We start from the raw sequence: 6752 nt of genomic DNA on the forward strand, positions 1-6752 counted from the left end.
TTTTCTCCCCATCCCAATTTACCTCTTGTGCCAATTCTCCCTCCCCTGTCCTGATTGTTGCTTGCATATGCCCCCCACTGGTCGGTTGTAGGGAGGATCGAAGCCTTGCATCACATGTCCCCTCTGATACATGTGGAGGCAGCCTGTCGCATCTTTTCACCTGCTAGCTTTTAGCTAAATCTGGGCTCAAGCTGTGTTTATCTTTCTTTGTAGTCATGGGTGACCTGGCCAGTTACATAAATGCCGTGCTTCCAGGCTCTGGACTACAACCTTTACTACTGGATTTACTTGACGGCCTCGGAGTGACTAGTGTGGACGATCTACAGTTTTTGCAACCGCATGAACTTGAAGGTGTACTGAAGCCGGTGGAATCCAGAAAGTTACTTGCTCATGCCAAGCGTAAGTGAAACATTGACTGTCACTCTATTTGAGCATGTCTTCATTTTTATATAGTAGAGTGTATGTCAAACTGACTTTTGTTTAACAAAATGGGATTAATAAAGTATCTATCTTTAGGTTACAACCGCAGAGAATCGGAAGAAGATTCCAGTAGCCCGTCTACAGCCTTTCCTGCCAGTTCAGGCATTTTTTCTTCTAGCAGCAGTAAGTAAAACCATTGTGCACACTTTCCTTTCAAATGACAATACTTGAGAGGTCTGTTACGACCAGAAAGGAGATTGCACTGTGCTCATTACATAATTAGCTGCTGCCTTAATGAGGTACACATGGAATGAGTTCAAGTATTAGGGTTCTAATGGGTTCTCCTATTAAGGGGGGGGGGGGGGGGAAGGCTCCCAGATATACACAGTACATTTCACAGAGTAAATTTTACTCAAACTGAGTAAATTGTACTCAAACTGAGTACATTTTACTCAAACTGGTTTGGGTAAAATCTTACTCAGTTTGAGTCAAATGTACTCAGTTTGAGTAGAATTTACTCTGTGAAATGTACTGTGTACTTTTTTTTTTGTTATAACCTCTGCATTTGTCATGTCTCGATGGTAATCAATAAATTATGATGTCAAATCAAAATCCATAATGGATAAGGGGTCAGGGGAAGATTTACCTCCACCCAATCAAAACTCAAACCAGCAGGTTTAATTGGACGGCCTAGTTGTGCGTCAGAAGCCGAACCAGAATGCACCTATCATCATAATCTATTGATTACCATCGAGACATTATGACAAATGCAGAGATTATAATAAAAAGTACATAGAAATCTGGGAGCCTACCCCCCTTAAATACACTGATTTAAGCTTCAAATGTGAGTTTCATATTGTGGGCTCAATTTGTTGCCGTCTTCACTGTTAACATCCAACCATGGTCGCACTGAGTAGTGTACTTGCAGAGGTGGTGGTCCAAACAATATGATAATACTCCTCTGTGCCTGTTTTGAAAATAACGTTATCATTCACTACCATTTTGGACCCCTCTACATACTTTCCCAACAACACTCCAGACAGAAATGCGGATGCGCTGTTTGACTCCTGCTCGCCTACAAGCTCCTTGTCACCTCCGTTCACGCCAAGACTATGCCCCATCACAAATAAACGTGCGTACATTTACCATGTATACTGTTGGGGATGTTGAATTCAATTGGTAAATGGTCGGCCCAAAACTGTTCTTACTGACTATGTAAATGTGTTTAAAAAAAAATAAACACCTGTCATACAGAATGGCACTATTCTAAAATGGTTCAATGTATGTTAAAAAACAACACATGAATTGAAAGCAGACATTCTGAACTTTTACCTCATAGTTCATTGTTTCATTTAAAATATAAATGATATTGTCTCAGAGGCAAAACAACCAATCTCTCATATCTGTGCTAATTATGGCTTACTGTATTCCAGGTCTGCCGATGTCCTCATTGTCCTCCACCAATGAGTGCTCCATCAGCCGTGAGAAGGGAACAGCAGCACTGGACAATAACTGGCACTTCAGTTTCAAGATACAGTGGAACATCATGCCGTCGAATATACAAAAAATATTGGAGAATGAAGAGCGGCCAACGGCGAGGGATAGAAGAGAAATAGTCAGGTTGATTTCCGCAGAAATCCTGGTTGTCTGCAAACATCCTCAAAAGAAACATTTGAATGAAATTGCCCGCAAGATGGTACAAGAGTATCCTAAGTCATTCAAGGATGTGATTGAGGATCAAGTCATAGGTAGTGGCTACGATGCTCTAGCAAAACAACTACAATGCAGAGTGGACAACCACAAAAGGATAGGTCCACCAACGATGACTCCCAGCAGTGTTGACAAGGGAAAGACACGAAGGAAAATGTCTTATGGATGTGTGAACCCAGAACCTCAACTGCGTGCTGCAAATGACGAATCACAGAGGAAGATGAAAGAGGACCTACATAAAATGTTTGAGGAAAATGAGAAAGATGAGAAGAAAATAGAAGCATTGATGACTAACACGTTTGCCTCCCAGAGAAGAGATGTCCTAGATGAGAAAGACACACGGACTTTGAAAAAAGAATGGCCCTATCTTTTCAACACAACTGGCTTGAAGGCTCATTTCAATGAACTGACTGGGGTCCAGATAAATGAAGAATTCCAAGAGGCCATGAATGTAAAATACAAAAGAGTCCTGGGATTTTTCAAGTGTCTGCGCCCAGAAAGAGATAGTGTTGCAGGAAAACTCCAACCTCAAATCCAGGCTGCGGGTTGTGATGACTCCGTTGGGACTGTGTTACTGCTTTTAGCTCACTTCAAAGAAGACCAAAACAAGATGCTCATAAATGTTGACGATACCGATCTTGCAGCAGATGTGAACTCTCAGGATCTTCCCACAACCCCATGCATATTGCTGTGTGGTAAGTTAAGTAAAGGATAATGTATAGCTATACTCTGTCATTGTCGCAAAATAATTGACAGACACTGCGTTCTGGAACACCGAGGCACAGCCGAGGTGTTCTAAACCCAGTGAAGGTCAATTATTTTGCGACATTGACAGAGTATAGCTATACATTATCCCGCTTATTACATGGCTAACTTACTAACAATATACCTAATTCATTTTACACCATCGACAAGATGAGATCAAATGCAGACTCAGTTGTTCTGTGGCTCCTCTGTCATCGCCGGCACCCGGCAGGTGTGTGGACTTGATTGCACTGATGTAGTGCAGTTGTGCATAATGGTAATGCTTAGCTTTCGTGACTGCGATCAAAATGCTTGATTGTGATTGGTCAATAGCGCTCTGTTGCCCCTGACAGCGGTCATTATTGCGCGTTGCCCATGACAGCGGTGAATTATCGAAAAATAAATGTTTTTTTTTATCTACTTTTTCTCCCCATTTTTCTATTTTTCTCCCGTCCCCAATTTCGTATTGTCCAATTACCCTACCCTTCCCCCTACCCTCCCCTGTCTCGAACGCTGTTAGGCCATGCCTCCCACAAGCCGGCTGCAATGTGGACGAAGCCTTGCATCACGTGTCCCCTCCGGTACTCAAGGAGGCAGCCGTCGCATCTTTTCACCTGCACAGCGTGATCTCTCAGCGGCGAGGGTCTGCGTGGGAGAGACACGCCGCCCTCGTTGCTTCCTGATTCTACTGCGCAGGCGCACCAACCGACCTGTAGGAGTCGCTGTCCACAATGTCCAATCCCCACCCACCAGCTTCCCACCCCCTAATACTGCCAATTGTATTAGTATGAACAACCAGCCAAGCTGGTAGCAACGCCGAGAGCTGGGCTCGAACCCAGCATCTCCTGCATTGGTGGCGAACGCCTTGCCCACTGCGCCACCTAGCCGCCCGCATTTTGGCTAATGTTAAAACTTGTCAGCTCAGTGTTGTCTATTTTTCTGTGTGTGTGTGTGTGTGTGTGTGTGCGCGTGTGTCTGTCATACCTTCACAGGACAAAGCCCACTGACTGCATCTGTCTTCATGGTAGCAGTGGACCAGGTGGTGGTCAATGATGGAGTCTCAACGTTCACTGAAGCAGTCAATGCCATGTTCATGATCTATTATGCCCTCAACATCGACTATCCTGTAGAGCTGGGTGCAACAATGGAGTTTCTTCAAAGGTAATTGTATATTTTTTTCATCTTTTTATTCATTTACCAGCATAATGAACTTTTTTTTTTTTTTTTTCTTTTTTTATCTTTTTCCCCCTCCATTTTCCTCCGATTTTCTCCCATCCCAATGTTAGTCGTATGCCAATTCCCAGTCCCTTCCTGGTCGCTGCGCACTTACCCCCCACAGTCAGATCATCTGGGAGAGTGGAGGCTACCACGTGCTTCCTCCGACACACGTCCAGCCAATCACCGCTTCTTTTCACCTGGCAGCGCGGATTCTCATCGAGAGGGCGTAGCGTGTGGGAGGATCACACTATCCCCCTCAAGTCCTATCCGCGCTTAGCAGGCGCCCCGACCGAACTGTAGGAGTCGCTGTTTACAACGACCCGGACCCACCCCGCCAGCTTCTCCCACCCTCTAATACAGCCAATTGTATTAGTGCAGACGGCCAGCCAAGCTGGTGACAACCCCGGAGCTGTGAGCTGGATTCGAGCTGGATTCGAACAGGCGAATCCAGCTCACAGCTCCGGGGTTGGTGACGAACGCAATCTCCGCTCGGCCACCTAACCGCAGCATAATGAACTTTTAATCATAAAGTCCTTGTAGCAGTTTGAGAGTGAATCAATGCAGTGCAGAAGGCAGGGCATGAGTGACAGAGCCCATTCTTTCAAACATTCATTGAGAGCAGCACACACATAGGCTATAGCAGTATCACGGTATGCAGCCAAGGCCCACCAATGTGAGAATGAACGGAATTGTGTAAATGTACACCATTTGATAACGATGTCAATCCTTTTATGTACCACTCCTCTACAGATGCATGTTCAAGATAAATCCGGACAAGGGCTCAAAAGTCCACAAACAAGGCAATAAGAAGTGTCTCGCAGTCAATCCCAAGGTCCTGTCACTCATATCGAAGATATCAGAGCACGACTGGCTGGAATGACTGGTGAGTTTGCTGTTAATTCATTTGATTACTTGTGATTTATTTCATGTCCCTTTTTTCAAAACTATTTGGCAGGTGATCGGATCAACCTCTATTCAGGTAAATCTAATTCTTTCCACCACAAGGTCGGGAGTAAAGCGAATACAGTTTCCACAGGAAAGAAAACCTTCAGTGCTGTTCTTTGCTCTTCCAATTAAGAAACTCATTTCATTTCAGATATAACTAATGTTAATAGCAGCATCTACGCTAACCTCCGCCATTGGTGTTTTGAAATGAACAGTTGCTTCTCACTGTTGTCACACCTAAACCACCTCTTCTCGTAGATTACAAACTTCTCTCTATGGAGATTTGCCAGAATGATGTGGGCAGTGAAACGTGAGCTCACAAGATCAGAATGGTCTCATGTCCAAATTCTGAAGATTTGGACATCAATCTGATGCAATTTCTTCTTTATTTCTCCATGAGGTTGATTGAAATAGTATTTCTGTTTGTGTGTATTACAGAGAATCCAGAGCCATCAGGACTAAAATGAAGCGAAACAAGATACAGCAGCACTGGAAGAAAGAGGATGAATAACATTCTTGTTTTCAGTTCAGTTAATTTTTATATTGGACACATGACAATGGTCATAAATCGCAAGTTTTACCAGCTGCTGTTGCAGCATTGTCCGAAAAGGGCTAGGGAGAAGCACTATATAGCTTGCCGGGCCTACGCCTGAAGACTCCCATTTTTTATACACATATATACCTGCACATATTCATACATGATACATATTCATACATGATGTTTATAGCATTGTTCTGTATATACTGTATACATACACATATACACACACGCATATATATTTATCCCATAAATACTGTATCATATTATAAATAATAAGCTGTACACCAACTGGGGTGCTCTTTGCCATGGATATGTATGTGTGTGTATGTATATATATATATATATATATATATATATATATATATATATATATATATATATATATATATATATATATATATATATATATATATATATATATATATATATATCCATACACACATGGCAAAGAGCACCCCATAGTTGGTATACACAGCTTATTTACAATATGATTAATAAATTAGTGTTGGCATGTATATAAAGTGATATACAGTACATATACACATTATAGTATATTATGGTTGAGCACTTTGGTTCCGCACGGACGTTTACACTGTTATAGAATACAGCACTGACCATCACCAACCGTAACTTAGGGGTTAGAGTTAGAGGTGGTCTAGGTCTGGTTAGGGGTTAGAGTCAGAGGTGGTCTAGGTCTGGTTAATAGAGGCCATAACCAGACCTAGACCACCTCTAACTCTAACCCCTAACCAGACCTAGACCACCTCTAACTCTAACCACTAACCAGACCTCTTCCATGTGGCACTTTAACAGTACACTGACCTCAGAATGTATATTTTTATGCAAGCAGATTGCAATCAGTGTGTACTACTAGTACTACTGTGTTTAGTTTACAGTATCATGTTGTTATAGAATAAACCGCTGCCAGCAGCAGCCCAGCACTGACCAATGACCATCACCAAACTTAACTTGGGGGTTAGAGTAAGAGCCTAGGTGGTCTAGGTCTGGTTAGGGGTTAGAGTCAGAGAGGTGGTCTTGGTCTGGTTAGGGGTTAGAGTCAGAGGTGGTCTAGGTCTGGTTAATAGAGGCATAACCAGACCTCTAGACCATCTCTAACTCTAACCCCTAACCAAACCTAGACCACCTCTAAATCTAACCCCTAACCAGACCTTCC

Source organism: Notolepis coatsorum (assembly GCF_963971535.1).
Source record: "Notolepis coatsorum genome assembly, contig: SCAFFOLD_2178, whole genome shotgun sequence".
NCBI classification, from domain to species: domain Eukaryota; kingdom Metazoa; phylum Chordata; class Actinopteri; order Aulopiformes; family Paralepididae; genus Notolepis; species Notolepis coatsorum.